This window comes from Schistocerca nitens, chromosome 2 (assembly GCF_023898315.1).
Source record: "Schistocerca nitens isolate TAMUIC-IGC-003100 chromosome 2, iqSchNite1.1, whole genome shotgun sequence".
Lineage (NCBI taxonomy): Eukaryota > Metazoa > Arthropoda > Insecta > Orthoptera > Acrididae > Schistocerca > Schistocerca nitens.
The window spans coordinates 975,553,151-975,574,001 of record NC_064615.1 but is presented as its reverse complement, the minus strand read 5'-3'; the positions used below and the strand labels follow the sequence as shown (position 1 = coordinate 975,574,001).

Sequence of the window (20,851 nt, the reverse complement as noted above, 5' to 3'; positions counted from 1 at the left end):
TAGCCCAAATGATTTTTCCTTTTACCAGATATTACTCACCAGAAATTAACTGTCAAAATCATATATCTGTGTGTCCTCATATTATATGCGTATCTTCAACAGCTCTTGCTGAAAATATGTTTAGATTTTTATGAGCACATCATATACTCCGCAGTAGAAATGGATATTGTTACACGAGCATATCTGTAAATGATGCTTGTATCATCTGTAACTATTCGTAATAGTAAAATGATTTCCACACTATAGAATTTGTCCTGAATTCAATTCTATTTTTCAACTTTCATCGTTTTCTATCTGAGGAAGGAGGCAAAACATCGAGAAAGTCCTTATTATTCGATAACCGTTTTACTATCTGCAGTTGAGCATATTCCACTGAAGGTTCATGTTTGATTAGCAAAATTGTTTTCATAATTTATCGGCGATAAGTTATATCATACATGATATATGTAAAAAAATATCAGAGAATGTGAATCACATATGTGTAATATTGGTAACCTGAATGAGCAATATTCAGTTGTTACAATGTGAAGAGGCCTTTTGACTACATCTGCAACTCTTTAAAAAATACAAAATAGAGCACTATGTTGCCGTGACCAGGATTCGAACCTGGGTTCTTGCGGCCACAACGCAATGTCCTAACCACTAGACTATCACGGCTACTGTTGCTCTTCTCGAAACGCTTCTCTGGCAGCAGAAAACGGTCCTTTCCGCTCCAGTTGGCAAACTATCTCCGCCAGCAGGCAGATGGCGTCTCGACCGCACTGGAACAGGTGGGAGCAGCGAGACAGAGGACGCAGACTGAGATCTGGCGTCTCAGTGTTATTATTTCTCAAAACGTTACAGGCAGTTAATCGACAGCAAGGGTAGTCAGCTACAAATAAACAGCTTCCAACCTGTATTATTCACATCCTGCTGTCCAACGTTAACATCAAGCCCACGCTTACCATTTCGCTTTAAACACTTGTTACAAATTTCTGGAGTTCCCGCCGTTCCCCATCCCTAATCATTTCATGAAAATATGCCAACATTCTGTCCCCCATGTTCTGTTCATTCCTCGGAAAAAGGAGATGCACTGAAAATGTTGATGCATACGTAGTGAAACAACCAAATGAAATATGGCAGTAGCACTGAAATTAATATGCGTATTTAAGATCTAGGAAAAAAGAGAGAGAAAGCCTCATGCGATGTATTAATGTAGCTAGAACATAATACCACTCACTCGAGCTTACTCAGTCAGCTTATTAGTGATGTGTACATGTCAACCCCGGCACATGGAATTTTTCCAGACAGGTAACAATATGCTTTGTAAAACTCCTCAACAAGAAAGCGCATGAAAAAATTTATAAAATGTTCATACAAATTGTGTAAATAACACAGTCTACCTCACAATATTATTTATTTTAGATGATCGGTTTCAGTCAGTATAGTCCATGTTCAGGTGTGGTTACCTAATAACTCGTCGCAATTACTGCTGGACACCGTCATCGAAAATAAAAATATAGTTTTGTGATCTGGACTGCTCTACTCAGACAATATGAATATACAGCGTAATGCCGTCTTGTAGTAACTTTTCATCCAACTTCCTTACTGTTATCATTCTTCTAAGATATTCGTCAAACGAATATACCTAAGATTAAAGTTACATATAAGTGAAAACAATTATCTATCTTAATGAATCTACAGTCACTGTGCTTACCATACCAACCGCATATTGCTAGTTTTTTGAAAACTAACCTTTTGACATAGTAGGTCTGTACAAAATGTGAGTTGATTCTTGCGAAGAAGAAAACAGCAACTAGCCACTGCTAATAAGGCTATTTATTCATAAAAATAGCACTGTTACCACTTTCGAACCGACAGTTTTATCTTTCGACGGCTGTTCACTTTTAGATCACTTATGTCGTTGTTTACATTAGTTGTCGGCTGTTTTACCCCCTTTTGCACAGAGATCCTTGGAGCAATGGTTTACTACTATTTAGTGAATCACAATCTGCGTTACAGAGGATTTCCTCGACTGAGACACTGCTTCACACTGTTGTTAGAGAGACAGCAATACCAGAAGGAACTGTTAACATTTTCAAAGGAATTATTAAGTGGTTCTTGGAAAATCGACGCTTAATTTCAAAATAACAGCTGTAGTTCACTTCAGGAAACGATTTTACCGAAAGTGGGAGAATGTTCTAAATTTTGTGGTCTAAGAAATGGTGACACTTAAGTTCATTTCCTTTTGGTCTTTACGCAATTGTTTGTTTCCAAAGCAAACAAACCAATACATTAAGGTATTTTGTAAATTTCGCCTCTTAAATGTCTTTGGTGTAATTTTCTGGTGTAATTCATCACTTACCAAGTAGATATGCTGAGGTGACGAAAGTCATGGGATACTTCCCAATATCGTACAGCTTCCTCTTTTGTCCTGCATGGTGCAGCAACTCGACTTGGCAGAGAGTCAAGTCGTTGGAAGCCCCACTCAGAAATAATGATCCATATTGTCTCTATAGCCGTCTGTACTTGCGAAAGTGTGCCCAGTGCTGGATTTGTTGTACGAACTGACCTCTCCATTATTTCCCATAAATGTTCGATTAGATTATCATCGGGCGATCTGAGTGGCCGAATCCTTCGCTCGAACTGTCCAGAATGTTCTACCATGGCGCATTGCCATCCATAAAATGACATTGTTGCTTGGGAGCATGAAGCCCATGAACGGGTGCAAATGGTTACCAAGTAGCCAAACATATTTATTTCCAGTCAGTGATCGGTTCAGTTGGACCAGAGAACCTAGTCCACTCCATGTACCTGAACACAGTCCACGCCGTTATGGATCCATCACCAACTTGCACAGTGACTTGTTGAAAACGTGGGTCTTTGGTTTCGTGGGGCCTGCGCCACACTCTAACCATACCATCAGTTCTTACCAAATGAAATAGCGAATCATCTGACCAGGCCACGGTTTGTCAGTAGTCTAAGGTCCAACCTACATGGTCACGAGCCCAGGAGAGACGCTGCTGGCGATGTCCTGCAGTTAGGATAGCCCATTAAAGCAAAATTTCGCACTGTCCTAAGGTATGAGTACGTTGTACGTCCCACTTTTGTTTCTACGATTGTTTCACCCAGTGTTACTTATCTGTTGCCACGCGGAGTGGCCGCTCGGTTAGAGGCGCCATGTCACGGTTACGCGGTCCCTCCCGCCGGGGATTCGAGTCTTCCCTCGGGCATGAGTGTGTGTGTGTGTGTGTGTGTGTGTGTGTGTGTGTGTGTGTGTTGGCCTTAGCATAAGTTAGTTTAAGTAGTGTGTAAGTCTAGGGACCGATGACCTCAGCAGTTTGGTCCCTTAGGAATTCACACACATCTGAACATCCGGACTTAGCAGTGACAACTCTACGCAACGCCGATGGTCTCGGTCGTTTAATGTAGGCCGTTCGTCTCTGCGTTGTCCTTGTTAAGAGGTAACGCTGAAAATTGGTATTCTCGGCACACTCTAGACACCGTTGATCTCGGAATATTGAATTCCCTAACGATTTCCGAAATGGAATGTCCCATGTGTCTAGCTCAAAGAACAAATCCGCGTTTAGAGTCTGTTAGTTTCCATCATTCGTCAATAATCAAGTCGGATACATTTGCACATGAATCAACTGAGTACAAATGACAGCTCCGCCAATGAACTGCTCTTTTATATCTTGTGTACTCGATATTACCGCCACCTGTATATGTGCACATCGCTATCCCATGACCTATGACTTTTTAGCACATTAGTGTATAGGTCGTGTAGTGAGAATGATATGTAAACATAAGCTAATGGAATTTTTCACAATTTTTAAAAAGATAGTTGTGACTCCCAAGCTACAGGTTTATTGTACATCATTAAGTTGTCAGTGGCTCAGAAAGTTATTCAATATGCAGCGAAAACATTGTCGAACTTTGCCTAAAAAGAAAAAAAATTTTGAGAGTAAATAAAATTTCAATATTAAACAAGAGATGTTCTGATCACAACCTTGGAGCGTTGGACGGAAGGCAATGAAGGCATTATTATCGTTACACTGCAGCATATGGATGGGAAGTACAGGCTGTGCAAAAATTTGTAGAGCAGGGACAGGGTGCTCCGACAGATGGGTACTGGAGTTTCTAACTCTGGCTACCAGCAGTTATGGTCTAGTGGTCAGGATACTTGGTTGCCGCCACTACTATTCAGATTCTAATCTTGCTTTCGGGGAAAGGCTGATATTTCAATGAGTACATTCACTTAATCAATTTTTTTGTGATTAATTTGGTCATTTAGTAATTTCTGGTATTGTTATAACGCAGCAACACTTAATGGACTCCTACACTTGTAGGAAACATTGGTGTTGCAACACTGCAACTTCCTATTATCGTCTTTACTCCATAACTACGATACCCTACTTCATGAACCTACGTCCTATAGCCATTCCTTGTATACCGTTGACCATTTTCATCCCCAGATTTCTATTTCCTTGACGAGTCAGGATAACTTCTTTCAGTCATGTATAACATAAATTTGTTTCTCACCTCTTAGAATTCATTCATTGTTTTCTCATTAGCCTCTGGTCCATCTTCTTTAGAACCAGATTTATAAAGCTGTGAAATGTTGTTCGCCTACGTTTCACTTCCGTACAAGGCTGTATTCCAGAAAGGTATCTGCAGATAAGGCTTCCTCACATTTAAATTAATGGACTTCTCCGTTTAAGCCACGCAAGGTAGAGTCCGTCGGCGGTTCGAGTCCACCCTCGGGCCTGTGTGTGTGTGTGTGTGTGTGTGTGTGTGTGTGTGTGTGTGTTGTCCTTAGCGCAAGTTAGTTTAAGTTAGACTGAGTAGTGTGTAAGCCTAGGGACCGATGATACTAGTACAGCAAAACTCATTCTAAGACTTTTAGTGTCTCATTGCGTATTCAGATTCCCTCAGTATCGTCTAATTTAATTCGACTACTTCCCATGGCCCATTTTTACTTTTGCAGATATTCACTCACAACGTCTTTTCAAGTCCTTTCCGCTTCTGTCAGAATTACCATGTCATCGGCAAACCGCCAAGTTTTTATTTCTTCGACCTGGAGATTAATTCTCTTATCAAAAAAATGTGTGTGAAATCTTATGGGACTTAACTGCTAAGGTCATCAGTCGCTAAGCTTACACACTATTTAACCCAAATTATCCCAAGGACAAACATACACACCCATGCCCGAGGGAGGACTCGAACCTCCGCCGGGACCAGCCGCACAGTCCATGACTGCAGCGCCTAAGACCGTGCGGGTAATTCTCTTACCAAATTTGTCCTTGGTTTCCTTTACTACTTGCTCAGTGTACAGATTTAACAACATAGGGGATAGGCTAGAAAGCTATCTCACTCCATTCTCAACTAATGCCTCCCTTTCATATCCTTCGATTGTTAGAATTCCAGTATGATTTCTGTACAAGCTGAAGATAACCCTTCCCTTCGTGCATTTTATCCCTTAAAAATTTCAAAGATGTGTTGCTGTCAACAATGTCAAAAGCTTTCTTTAAATCTACAAGTTCTTCAAATTTAGTTTTGCATTTCTTCAGTCCGGATTTATACCTAAGTCACAGGGTCCATAGTGCCTCCTTTGTCCATACATTTCTCCGTATGTCAAACTGATCTCCCCTGATATCAGCATCTATCAACTGGGACTTTAGTCTGTAAATAATTCGTGTTAGTATTTTCGTCCGTGACTTACTAAACTAATAATTCGGTAATATTCACACTTGTCAGTGCATCCTTTCTTTGGAATTTGAATTATTACGTTCATTTTTTAGTCTGATGTAATTTTCACAGTCTCATTTTTCTTTGCCGTGGCTGGCACTAACAAGGAGCTAAATAATTTGTATGGAGTATCGTCTGTCACAGTGACCTTTTTCCACCAAGGGCTTGAAATGGTCAATCATATTCTTCTTATAGATATCTCTCCCATCTCCTATCCGTTATATAATCTTAACGTTTGTTTCTCTGTACAGGTTTTTGTACATTATCAAACTACGCTATGGTGGTACACATGAAAAAAAAGCTTCCAGGGTTTCTCTTCAAAATCACATGTGGATGATATCTGTACAATGTTTCGTTCTTGTGCAATAAATAATTGAAAGTGTTCCCGGACTTTATGTACACCCTGTTTATTCAGTTCAGCTTTCAGCCTTCCCTTCTTTGCTAAGTACCGATTTACCACCTGAGCTGTTACTGTTGATATAGTTGCTATTCTTACCTCCAGAGGTCTCTTTAATTTTTCTATAGACAACACCTATCTTTCCCATAGTCATTTGCGGTTTTACAGTTTTGCGTTTCCTCTTTAGCTATTCCTGCTTTGCTATTTTGCACTTACTACCAATCTAATTTTTCAGCGCTCTAAGAAAGCTACTGAGATTGTTTTCTGATTCGTTTATACGTATCAGGAACAGTAAAGAACACATCGCGTCCCTTGTGGAACACCAGACACAGTTTTGGTTAACCAGTTGGCGTCGTTTAGTACGTAGTACGCCCTTCCTGACACGAAATCATGGATCCCGTCCCATGACTTACACTCACTTGTACGCATTTTGATTGAAAGCCACTTGTGAGAAAAGGTGTCAATCACTTCGGAAATCCAATAGCATGGAATGGTTCTGAACAAAACCAAACCCATTTACTAAAGAAAATAATGTATCAATGATGCATTTAAGTGCAGGTGCGCCATTCTTCGTTAAAATATTAACCTTCTGCCGTGACCAGGATTCGAACCTGGGTTCTTGCGGCCACAACGCAATGTCCTAACCACTAGACTATCACGGCTGGTGAACTCAGCGTGGGTGTACTTCGCTCTTCAGTCAGCGGCCGCAGAGTTGCTGACGTCACTCGGTTCCGCTAGAGCGCCGGCTCAGCTTTCTCCATCCTTCCATTGTAAAGTATACATGGACCGCAATTTCGGCTGTCTTTAACTAATTTCATTAAAAAGGGCTAGAAACATTTGACGTCTGATAGCTGGAACAGTAACATGCCTGTAGAAATACAGCGATTACTGCATACCGTATCATTTCTGACCATATACAGACCACGATTCGTAAGAGTAGTGTTCCGGTTCGGATTGCGCATGGGTGAACTAGCCTTTAGATATTATATAAGAGCAAAGTCGAAGAAGGAACGGAGTTTCCTAGCACCATACTCCCTATCGTCTACACCCTGGAGATTGCCAGTTGGTTTTTGTAATTCGTACGAGGTATGCTACAGGAGTGCTCACGATACGTACTGAATACTGTTCTCCTTCTCTGCTATGCTTCCTTGTGAATTAAAGACATACCGGCGAAGTCAGATATTCTACTGGCAGCATTAAGAGTGAAATAGTAACGTGGGTGGTCACATTATTAAGTGGCACTTATCAGAGAGGCGTTATTACAAGGAGAATGGAATAGGTTCTGAAGTAACAGAAGCTAGTATGTTATCCTCAACAGCGAGCGTTCATCAGACACATGGGTATGGTCAGGAGTGCCCCATCGAAGCGCAGTAGGACCGCTGTTATTTTCTGTGTACATAAAGAATCTGGGCGAGAGGGTGGGCAGCAGCCTACAACTGTTTGCAGGTGATGCTGTGGTGTACGGGAATGTGTCGAAGTTCAATTGACTGAAGGAGGATAAATGACGACTTAGACAAAATTTCTAGTTTGTGTGATGAATGCAAGCTAGACCTAAATGTAGAGAAATTTAAGTTAATGAGAATGATTAGGAAACGCCAGCCCACATAAAGTGGTGTCAAATATCAATTTCCCTCTCACTATTAGTTGGGATCGTGCCATTCATAGAGATCTGGAGGAGTGTGGCATCATGAGAAAACAACGAAATGTTGTGACAGTATCATCTCAAAGAGTTCAAATCCAGAGAAACTTTGAGGTAAGAGCTCGAATCCCACACCAGTGCCACTATCTTCTAAATCTGAAAGTTACTTAAAATAAGAAATGAAGGTCCTATGACCTTACATGACAACTGGTCTGTTAATTAAAACAACATAACTACTGTAAGAAAGCTTGCTACAGACAGTGTTTCTGCAAGCAGCAACTTCCGCCTCGGACGCCAAAAATAAACCAACTACGTTCCAGACAGTATGAAACAGACATGTTTAATGTTGATTGGGAACCAAGCCACAGCCCTGTGTTCTGTCCTTGTCGTTATTGGAGATGAAGAGGGTTTGTTTTGTGGCTGTTAAAAACTGGTGCCCCCAGCGGGAATCGAAACCACACCTTAGCCATTACAAGCTAGCCTCAGTCCAACCAACCACCAAATTTCACACGTGTTACCATCACGTTTTTGTCGAAATGGAGTACCCAGAACAAGCCACGAGAAGTGTTGACTTCCTCTTGAGCTGTTGTTGTGAATAATCTATTTGTTGCCTAGCAGTCAACGTCATACAGTGCGAACACAAAGCCGTGATATCAAACCCATTCTTTTCCTATCTTTTTAAAGCTGTATTCCGTCTGTTTGCCAATAGCATCTGTGTTACAGAAGATGAGAGACAGTTTTGTTCATTTTCTAACCAGCCAGTAATAGAAAAATCTTGCGGAAACATGTTTGTGAAAGGGCTTGCGGGAGTCTGTCATGGTAAGACCAATTTCAGTTCCATTAGCCAGTGGCCTCTTGACGTAGACCAGCGTCTGCCCAAGTGATCGTGACGCACTGGGCATAGAGCCTACTATCTCCAGCGGACTTTCATGTGTTCGAATTAGCAACTGTAACATTATGAACGTTTCAGGCAATATAATACTATGTTTCGCCATGCTCCATGGCGATTTTGTATGGCATGTCGCTATAAACATATTTGACTATGGTCTTAATTTGTTCAACTTTGTAGTATAGCTCGTGCCATCCAACTTGAATATTTCTCATTTTTTTTTACTTTATGAGGAGCGTATAAAAGGGTGAAAACAGTGGAGGCAAATACGAAACACCTGTGCCCTGCATGGAGAGGGTGGTATAGAGAAAGCCATGTAGTGTCGTTTAAAGTAAGATCGCTTTGAGATACATTAATGACCGCATTCAGGAAGACAAACAGGCGTTGATGTGGGATGTTTCTGCGATTTACTACTACGGTCAATGACAGTGTAACTGTCAAGTGGCAAATGTGACGACCATTTAACCTTCGTGCGACACTTGCCTTCAGTAGTCGTGTTGAGGTTAAAAGAAAGGAGGAAGGATTATGGTATAACATCTCGTCGAAAACGAAATTAGAAACGAAGCAGAATATCGAACTGGAACGGATGGGGAAGGAAGATGTCTGTGCCCTTTCAAAGGATTGATCCTGCCATTTGCCGCAACAGATGGCGCTGAGCACTATGGGACTCAACATCTGAGGTCATCAGTCCCCTAGAACTTACAACTACTTAAACCTAACTAACCTAAGGACATCACACACATCCATACCCGAGGCAGGATTCGAACCTGCGACCGTAGCGGTCGCGCGGTTCCAGACTGAAGCGCGTGGAACCGCTCGGCCACACCGGCCGGCTTTGCCGCAACAGATTTAACGAGGTGACTGTAAACCTAAATGAATGCACCGTGATGGCGATTTGAAGTACCTGATATTAACTTCATAAGGATTTAATAGTGGGTGAGCCATAACAAAAACTATTTCAAACAATGGCTTGTATACGTCCACGAAATGTTTTGTTATTGATATACGTCTTGTGGCATAAAGAATGTGTTTTGTGTTACGAACCACTTCATAGGGATGTGTCCTTCGCAGATGACAAATGTTGCCAACAAATGAGAAACCTCGCAATTGGAGAGTAGCAAAAGCGACTTGGAAGACGTCACCATGGTGCTTGGTTGGCAAAAACACCCACCGCGCATCTTCTAATCTGGCACCTGCACGTGTTTACCTTTCTCGCCCCTTATCGATAAACCACCAAGTAACCTAGTTTTTATGCGATTGTGCTTTAAACATGACTTAACTCAGAATCCACGAGTCGCTACATGCGCGGAATCGAAACAGTAACGGCACACCATTCGACAGTTTGATAACTAAGTTGAATAGACTGTCGACAATTATTTCTGATATTTGTGTCTATTTTGTGTAATAACCTAATGGGAAAGACTATTAATATGCACTACACTAATATTTCATCATAATATCACACAACGAATGGCTATCTTAATTAAACTTGGAGTCTTTTGTTGTACTCACTAGCTTTACCGGTCTATAACACAAGTACGACAATGTGGCTGTGAGTAATTTCTGAATGAAACACAGTTAACAGAGTATTCGGTGATACGGTTTCATTAACAGATTTGTGTGTTTTCAGTAGCAGTTCCGAATTATTTTATGTTTATTACCTCTAGAAATACTGGTTACCAACGGCGGTGAGTCGTCTTATGATGACAACATTTCTACAGATGTCGTTCTGAGTTCGATAGAGCTATTTGTAGCTTTGTCTCAGAGGAGGTACAAACAGCTGTATTGAACTCAGGACGAAATCTTTAGAAACCGAGAGCTACTGCTTCGTACTCTTTGCAGTGCGTCGATATTTTCATACTGTGCAGCTGGTCCCGGCTGAGGTTCGAGTCTTCCCTCGAGCATGGGTGTGTATGTTTGTCGTTAGGATAATTTAGGTTAAGTAGTGCGTAAGCTTAGGGACTGATGACCTTAGCAGTTAAGTCCCATAATATTTCGCACACCTTTGAACATTTTGATATTTTCGTGGAGTAAGGGATCAACTGCAGCGTTGATCATCTCACCATTGCCCTTGTGGTGGCTGATACAGATAATCCGCAATGTAGACAACGAGATTAGTTGTAGTTGCTGCGAGAACGTAGTCTCCCCTGTCTGTAAACATGTGTGTGATAAGTCGATGACACACCAAAGTTGAATTTATTCAGAATATTTGATTGGTATTTGACATATCTTCATGCCTAGTCAAGTCTCGATCAGACATGCAAGCTTTTTTCGATTAAGAATGAGTTCCAATTCGGGTCATGAACAACAACTCGTCATGTAATGTAATGATTGTTATAAGACCTTTGCAGTATCACTTATTGTAATGAAGTTATATTTACAAGTGTTAAGGACTGTCTCATCTCTAATAACGTATTTTCTAATATTTGTTGTATGGTGGTATTGGTTTACATCTGGAGTGACTGCCATAATGAGCAAGATTATTTAGTGGTCTCTTTTGATAACAATTACGTGCAGCCGGCCGGAGTGGCCGAGCGGTTCTAGGCGCTACAGTCTGGAACCGCGCGACCGCTACAGTCGCAGGTTCGAATCCTGCCTCGGGCATGGATGTGTGTGATGTCCTTAGGTTAGTTAGGTTTAAGTAGTTCTAAGGTCTAGGGGATTGATGACCTTAGAAGTTAAGTCCTATAGTGCTCAGAGCCATTTGAACCATTATGTGCAGTCAAATGACTGTACGCACAGGCTTTCGGCGTCGAGAGGACCCGCAACACATCTACGTCATATTGGTTGCACTGAGCAGTGATCCACTTTTTTTGCCGTCAGGTTTATCTTTGAGCCAAAGCTTATAGAACGTATTTCAAAAATCTTGTGAACAAGTGAAAATCAGCAATGGCTATGTATTGTGATTCATAATACCACAGTTTCACAGTCGACTGTTTACTAGGATACGTGTATCGTGCTGCTACATCTTGACGAGTCACGTCATGACGTCTGTACGACTATAATGGTTTCGCGTACGACGCATATGTGTGAAGCCAGCTGAAATTATAAGGAAATGGATTCAAAATGGGGCGACGGTTTGAAAATAATCACTGCCTGCTGCGAAGACTGAAAGTTGACCATCAGGATAAATAAATGTGAAGTAATGCTCAAAAATACACTGAAAGAATCTAAATCGTTAGACTATGCAATTGGTGACCAGTCACATGAAACCTGTCTAGTATCTAGGATCTGTCCTGGTGATCCGAGTTCGAACTATCGAGCTATATGGAGAAGGTAGATCACGAATTACTCTGGCAACCCAATGGCAGTCAGTTCCTAGCACGAAAGAAGTAGCTTGGAAAATATTCTTTCCAACAAATCGCGATTATTTTTCGATGGTTTGTGGCCCTCACCAAGTTGGGTTAACGAGAGAGAGAGAGAGAGAGACAGAGAGAGAGAGAGAGAGAGAGAGAGAGAGAGAGAAGCATATTTAAAGAAGAGCTGCGAGCTTCGTGATAGGTCACTTTAGTCACCTCATATCACAGAAACGCTCCACAAACTGCAGAATGAGACAGTACATCAGAAGCGTTGTGCCATCATGGAGAATTTTACTAGCAAATGTGTGAGCACCCTATTTCTTAAACTGAGTGGAAATACATATTATTTCCTCGCACAACACCCACAGTGATGTAATTAGACAAATGCTGGCTTAGGATAAAGCGAGGAGAGATGACCCAATTTCGAAAACACGCCGTAAAAGTGCGTATGTAAAAGCATAAACATCGGTCAGGTGTTTGGCAGATAGTTCTGCTCTTTGGGAGAATGATCGTTTCTTTAAATACGTCATTGAAATTGATGTTTTAAACAGTAAGACTGTAACAGAAGTTCATTATATTTTTTATTCCATTTTGATGTAATAGCGTACACTTTATGTGTGCTGTAGTCTTCTCCTGACATTGCAAAAATTATTCGGGAAAAATAAGGTTTTCCCAGACGTGAAAAATTGTTCCCAGGAACAACTTGGTCACACACCTAGGAAGAAAACGGTTTTCACGTTTACAAGTGTTGCAATCGAGAAAATCTTGTCACCACTATAATTAATAGTCTACATGTTACATTGTTACTCTACTACACACCAACAATCAAGAAGTGGAGTCACATTAAAAGGAAGGATTATCCAAAACGAATTCCACGTTAAAAAATATTTTGAAAAAGATGCTATTGGATACAAAGAGAAATTCCCATAACCAAGACGGAGAAAATTGTTTTGTACTTAAAGGAACGCATTTCTTTTGCAAATTTCACGTATTCCATGCCAGAAGATCTCCTTCCGTTTCAAGGTACAAGATAGTGGACGTTCGACGATGTATGGTTTAACCATCCACGCATCTAGTAACTACTCTAACTAGTATTCAATATTTTATTCACAACGAAACTCTGCAACTGAAGAGTAAACAACATCCTCCAAATAGTTTTAACTTACGAAGGGCGTACTGTGAACAACGCAACACATTCTTTGTTTACGGATAATTTCCGTTAAAAAATGCGAACTCGTTTTTGGATATCCTGGAATATTCCTGCTACAGCCCCTATAGTTTCATGAGGTTCCGATAGGTCGTTACGGAATACGTTGCCTTCAAAGTGGCGTCTGTGATGGAGCAGCGTTCCAAGCAAAGAGCTGCCATTGAGTTTCTTTTGGCGGAAAACCAGACCGTCGCAGACACTCATAGGCGCTTGCAAAATCTCAACGGAAACCTGGCAGTGAACAAGCACGGAGAGTCGTTGGGCGAGGTGTCTTTCATAATAGCAAAAGGTTGCGCAAACATGTCGGACATGCCGCGTGCCGGCCGGCCACACACACCATTGTTGGAACCTGCACACACACACACACACACACACACACACACACACACACACACACACTCATTAGAGATGATAAACGGATCTCAGTCGAACACCTCGCACTACAATCAGTAAGGTACTCGGTGTGTGCATGCTGGGTTCCGCCCTGCGTAACAGAAGACCATAAAGAGCAACAAAGGACCACCTGCGGGAATTGCTTGCGGGTTACCAGGCTTATCGTGACAATTTTTTTGTCGAACGTCATCACAGGCGATGAAACGTGACTTCATCACTTCGAAGCAGAAACAAAACGACAATCCATGGACTGGCGCCAAACCACCTCTTCTCCGAAGAAAAAGGTGGTAAAGTCATTTCGAATGTCTTCTGGGGCTCTAAAGAAGTTATTCTGTTTGATTTCCTCCCCCATGACGCAACGAAGAACTCAAGGGAACTGTACTACCCTCAGGAAATTGAAGAAACGACTTCACTGTGTTCGTCGTCACAAACATGCAAAGGTACATTTACTTCTCAGTGACCACTCGGGATCTTACAAATGTATTCGCACTCCAGAGGAGTTCAAGAAACATCAACAGTCAGGGTCTCGTACCTTCCGACATCCATCTTTTTGGCTCCATGAAGGATGCACTCCGCGGAAAGCAGTTCCTGTATGACTATACCCTAAGAGAACAAATAGTTGCCGGCCGCGGTGGTCTCGCGGTTATAGGCGCTCAGTCCGGAACCGCGCGACTGCTACGATCGCAGGTTCGAATCCTGCCTCGGGCATGAATGTGTGTGATGTCCTTAGGTTGGTTAGGTTTAAGTAGTTCTAAGTTCTAGGGGACTGATGACCACAGATGTTAAGTCCCATAGTGCTCAGAGCCAACCAATAAATAGTTCCATCATGGGAAAAGCCACGTGTAACACTACTGTATGGGGATTTCTGCATGTAGTATACAAGTCACAATCGTGGTTACTTTCCACAACTGTAGCATAATGTTACCCTTCTACAGGATTTGACCGTGATGCATGACTAACAGATATGGAAAACAGACTATTGGTTCCTTTTCCTAAGAGTTTTCTAGCTGGTAGAAAGAAACGCAGTAAAAAAGGAATAATACTGCATCTAGGACCTTCGTACGAAGTTTATTAAGGGGTTTCTCTAATGGATTAACGGGCGGCAGCTTATCTAGGCAAAGCATGGTTAAGTTAAAAAAAAAACGGAGCAAGTAAATCTGGCCTGCTTTCATGCTGTCCCCCTAACATAGCTTCACAAACAAATACATCTTTTCAGGATATGGTTCTGAGCAAGACATAAGAGTCTTTTAGCTGCTACACCAACATACATATATATCTAGAAAGGCCACTAATTTTTAATCATCACTATGCGCTAAAAGAAATTGACTGGGATGGACTTATATGTTTTCATCTTGTATAACCAACAAATTAAATACTTAAATACTCGAATACCATATTACACACATTTAAATTCATTAAGATGCTTTGATTATAACTTTCTCTTAACACATGATTTGTCAAAAGCCAAAGGTAGTCACTCTGTATTGTCATTCATTATTTTCATGCAGTTCTACATCAGTGTTACTGAGCCACATATGCAATTTTCTTTTTATAACTCTTCTTAGTGTACTGGAGTTCATTCATAAATGAAAGAAATTTATCGTTACTTCACTTAAAATTTTGAACTTGCTAAACCTTAGTATTTATGCATGACAAGTTTGTCTTTTTAGCAAAACATATTTACTCAGTTTCACTTTACTTATTACCCGAAAGACAGTAAGAATATTAAAATAACTAAATTTGTCGAAAAAACATCAACTTCAATACTTAAGCAAAATTTCACTTCAGCATTTCTACTACGTAAATCATGTAGTACATTTACCTGCACTTTAAAAATTCGTCCACAACAATTATTTTCAGACATTTATTCAGAGATGAAAATTAGTGCTCGTAGATACCGAATAAAGCACTTTAAATGTTTTTACATCAGGTTTAATTGGAAAGGAAATGTTTTTTATTTCAGTCTTTGATCACAATATGAGTTCTTTAGACGATGACCGCTTTCAGTCCGTAATGACCATCGTCAGATCTTTTTTACACCATGTCCTAAAGTGATAAGGCCATAATGGCATCGTCAAAACATATAAATATAATCAGCATAGCATCGTCATATAGATCTAAAATAAGGCGTAGAATAGGCCTCATCGTCCACACAGTCATTATTGCAATTGGCATGTCGCAGTTGGTGAAACCAGAAAAGGACCCTATATAGATGAAAGATTAGGAATAAAATAACGGGGTGAACCAAATTTTATGTTAAACACAATAATTATTCAAAAAAAGTTAGTCTTGAATTAATGGTTCACGCTTCTACAGTTCTAATTATACAGTTCGCAACATGTTGGCTGTAGTCGTTAGATGTGCAGGTTAGTATCGTCAGCTACACTACCCATGGTATGGCGTTAATGTTTCTTCAAGTATGGACTAATTAATTCTTCTTGGCGTCATTTTGACGTCCATAACGTAGCCCAACAACTTGTACCAATGCCTTAATAATTCAGTATTCGTCTGCCGAAGCTATTGTGCAACATTTTCCACGCAAGACATCGCCTGCACCGTCCGAGTGTTGTGTCTTTCACTGCTGCCTACATACTGTGGCCTCTCGTAGCCACTCGCTATACAGGTAGCGCCCCAAAAACCCAAGCTACCTTTTACGGTTCCCACAGTAAATTCCGCACAGTAAAAAAGCACTCTGTCTTTTACATAACAGCTGTTAAGTCCCATAGTGCTCAGAGCCATTTTTTTTTTTACATAACACATATCCTACACATTGCCATTAAGCGTATACCATTTTATACAAATGACAATTTGCAGAAATACCAAAAATTACACACACGAATATTTTCATTTCATTAATCCATGACATAATATTATTTAGTAAATTATACATTCCACATATTTATTTACATAAGTTACAAACACTAATCAGCAAAGCACTCTAACATAACTTACATCACACTTTCCATATACCCTTTGCATATCATAGATATATACGACAGACTTTAAAGGGGTTTTAATTTTCGTAAATTGTATGACTGAGTAGTACTGATACTCGTGGATGATGGGGAGGTTAGTGATCAAGCGTCAAACAGTAGAGTGGTACCACGCGGGCATACAGGCTCTGTTAGTAACGTGGCGAAGGCCGTCACATTAAACGGAGATTGTATTGAAAAATATGTTTATCTAGCCAAAACAGTGATGAATAATATGGTGTATTGGAATACTGAATAAAACTAACCTGTTTTCAGAAAAACATGAGTTTCTTTACTTACTGAACGCCCCTCGTATTGTGTGTCGAACCTACAGGGTTATTACAAATGATTGAAGCGATTTCACAGCTCTACAATAACTTTATTATTTGAGATATTTTCACAATGCTTTGTACGCACATACAAAAACTCAAAAAGTTTTTTTAAGCATTCACAAATGTTCGATATGTGCCCCTTTAGTGATTCGGCAGACATCAAACCGATAATCAAGTTCCTCCCACACTCGGCGCAGCATGTCCCCATCAATGAGTTCGAAAGCATCGTTGATGCGAGCTCGCAGTTCTGGCACGTTTCTTGGTATAGGAGGTTTAAACACTGAATCTTTCACATACCCCCACAGAAAGAAATCGCATTGGGTTAAGTCGGGAGAGCGTGGAGGCCATGACATGAATTGCTGATCATGATCTCCACCACGACCGATCCATCGGTTTTCCAATCTCCTGTTTAAGAAATGCCGAACATCGTGATGGAAGTGCGGTGGAGTACCATCCTGTTGAAATATGAAGTCGGCGCTGTCGGTCTCCAGTTCTGGCATGAGCCAATTTTCCAGATGTCCAGATACACGTGTCTTGTAACGTTTTTTTCGCAGAAGAAAAAGGGGCCGTAAACTTTAAACCGCGAGTTTGCACAAAACACGTTAACTTTTGGTGAATTGCGAATTTGCTGCACGAATGCGTGAGGATTCTCTGCCGCCCAGATTCGCACATTGTGTGTGTTCACTTCACCATTAAGAAAAAATGTTGCTTCATCACTGAAAACAAGTTTCGCACTGAACGCATCCTCTTCCATGAGCTGTTGCAACCGCGCCGAAAATTCAAAGCGTTTGACTTTGTCATCGGGTGTCAGGGCTTGTAGCAATTGTAAACGGTAAGGCTTCTGCTTTAGCCTTTTCCGTAAGATTTTCCAAACCGTCGGCTGTGGTACGTTTAGCTCGCTGCTTGCTTTATTCGTCGACTTCCGCGGGCTACGCGTGAAACTTGCCCGCACGCGTTCAACCGTTTCTTCGCTCACTGCAGGCCGACCCGTTGATTTCCCCTTACAGAGGCATCCAGGAGCTTTAAACTGCGCATACCATCGCCGAATGGAGTTAGCAGTTGGTGGATCTTTGTTGAACTCCGTCCTGAAGTGTCGTTGCACTGTTATGACTGACTGATGTGAGTGCATTTCAAGCACGACATACGCTTTCTCGGCTCCTGTCGCCATTTTGTCTCACTGCTCTCTCGAGCGCTCTGGCAGCAGAAACCTTAAGTGCGGTTTCAGCCGAACAAAACTTTATGAGTTTTTCTACGTATCTGTAGTGTGTCGTGACCATATGTCAATGAATGGAGCTACAGTGAATTTATGAAATCGCTTCAATCATTTGTAATATCCCTGTATAATATTTAGAAATGCTGCACAAAACAGAGAACAAAAACAGTACAGTATGCGGGAAAATACTTATAGCGGTTTCTAGAGCGGATTCTTTCATGTACATGAAGTGAAAAGAAGACGATTGCTTTGAGAAGCAAGTCAATAAATTATTAATTTCAACTTCGTAACAAATATCGGAGTTGGTGCATAAATGAACAAGCCCACAGTTCATTCTAGCTAAAACCACTGTATATCCACGTAGAACAAAGGATCACACAAACACCATGTAATGTATAGCTGTTACATGCTTTTCTACACTGACTGTCAGGACTCTGTCTATTCCGGTTTCTGATGCACAGTAACACAGAATGAACTACATTGGAGAGACAAGTGAATCTTATTAACTGTACAAGAGACTTCCAGTGTTCCTTATTAGCTAGTTCCTCTAGCACCGGAAGTAATTTCTCGATAATTCATGTGGCCGGTTGTTCTTCTTGTTGGTCCTCATTTGTGTACCACAGATCAACAACAAGTGACTACAAACGTAGTACAAATATCCCATATTTGTTAGTAATTAACTTTCTCTCAAATAATAATTTCCCCCTCTTACATTCATCTGCACCTGCTGATGTTTATCATAGTTCAGTAATAACAATCCCATCTATAGAAAATGGAAATACAGAAAGAAACATCGAATATACAGAAATGGGCTTACTGCAGTGAAGACAAAGTAGTAAGATGCTGGATGTTTTACAGTTCTTTATGAATCTTCATTGAATGAAACACCTTGAGGATTAGATCAGAATTCGTCACCGTTGTCCAGATTAGTCAATAAGCTCATCAAAAACATTTAAATGTCCTCTTCTGAAGTGGATAAGATGATCCGTAGGCTATAGTGCCCAAGGATCGTCAAATTGGAAACAGTGCTTAGTTATACATATTGGATTTGTTGCTCGGAAGTCTTCCGAAACCCGGTATTACACCGCGTTCATGTGATGTGATGTGATGTACTTTAAACATAGACATCATTTCGCTGTGCTAAGAAATTCATCACTGAAGTAGAAGAAAATGTCCGCCTGAAATTCTTTCAGATACTCCTTATATGTGATTTATAAGTAGCTGCTCATTTTAGGGTTGCTTTCAAACTATTGAAAATGTGTATTCCTTAATTACGGACAACACAGAGAGTGATTTTAAGTTTTGATATAGAGTATTCTCGTTCTTAGTAATGATTCCGTTAACTGAGGAGTAGATTTCAAAGAAAGAGATATTTCTTGTTATGTATTTCATTAAAGAGTAAATACAGTGAGAAGCAGTAATATTATACCTACCTATCTAAAGAGACTACTGCAAAGATGTCATGAATTAATACCACAAATAATATGTAAGTCTCTTTTGAACCTGATTATTTTGGCATTTCTTTATCAGGTACTGCAAAATATGGCGCCATATGACAATATGGAATTAATGAAAGCAAAGTGTGCGTTTTTTATTGACACTGTGTATCTCTAAAAGCATTCATAATGCAAATGAAGATAGATTTAGATGTTTAACTGCTGAGTGTGGTGCTCTGAACAAACGTTTTTCTGTTGCCAGATATTAGTCACCAGAAATTAACTCTGTCGTAATCTTATACCTATGTGTCCTCATATATTATACAAAACTATATTACATCTGCTGTTTATCTTTGCATCACTCTCAACTACCCACTATAAGCAAACGTTTGCCACACTGTAGAGTTTTACTAGAACATGGTTATATTGCTCAACGTCGCTTCTTTTCCATCTTAGGAGGGAGGCAAAGCATTTGGTCACTTTCTGTTATTCCACTACTATCTTCGCGAACTGCATGTTGCAATTGAGCATGTGTCAGTCAAGGCTCGTCTTCGTTTAGCAGAATTGTTTCATTATAGCCTGATGATCCAAACACATCATATTGGAAACAACAAAAAAAAAATCACAGAATGTGAACCACATCTGTCTAATGTTGGTGAACGGAATGATCAATTTTGAGTTATTACAATGGGAGGAGACCTTCTGACTACATTAGTAACTCTGTAAAAAGAAATACAAAATAGAGCACTATATTGCCGTGACCAGGATTCGAACCTGGGTTCTTGCGGCCACAACGCAATGTCCTAACCACTAGACTATCACGGCTACCACTGCTCTTATGGAAACGCTCCTCTGGAAGCAGAAAACTGTCCTTTCCGCTCCAGTTGGCAAACTAACTCCGCCAGCAGGTAGGTGGCGTCTCGATCGCAGAGCAACAGGCGGGAGAAGAGTGAGACGGAGGACGCAGACTGAGATCTCACGCCTCTGTGTTGTTGCTTCTCAAAACGTTATCTGCTGTTGGTCGTCAGCAGAAAATTCATCTTGATGTCAATATATGAGGAATCGAGTGCACTATAAATAAATTGCTCATAAACTATGTTATTTATATCCTACATGGCAGCTTTAACATCCTCTCTTTTAAACTGACGCCTGCAATCGTGCTAAAACTACCTTTCATAATTTTTTTGATATTTCCCCGTCTCTCATCCCTAATTATTTCATTCATATCTGCCAATTTTATGGACACCCCATTCTGAGCATTCCTTGAAGAAGTCGGAGGAAGATACACGGAAAGTGTTGACTCATTATCATTAAAACAACCAAAAGCAACACAACAATAGCACTGAA

The 20,851-nt window shown here is 40.6% G+C and overlaps 3 non-coding genes across 3 annotated transcripts; all 3 read right to left on the bottom strand.

Annotated features, from left to right (window-relative positions):
• Positions 1 to 585: 585 nt before the first annotated feature.
• Positions 586 to 657, bottom strand: Trnah-gug (transfer RNA histidin (anticodon GUG)). Its single transcript has one exon. It is a non-coding gene; the product is annotated as a tRNA-His (tRNA).
• A 6,057-nt stretch (positions 658 to 6,714) lies between these two features.
• On the bottom strand, positions 6,715 to 6,786 carry Trnah-gug (transfer RNA histidin (anticodon GUG)). The gene has a single exon. It is a non-coding gene; the product is annotated as a tRNA-His (tRNA).
• Positions 6,787 to 20,257: 13,471 nt separating this feature from the next.
• Positions 20,258 to 20,329, bottom strand: Trnah-gug (transfer RNA histidin (anticodon GUG)). The gene has a single exon. It is a non-coding gene; the product is annotated as a tRNA-His (tRNA).
• Between the last annotated feature and the right edge of the window lie 522 nt (positions 20,330 to 20,851).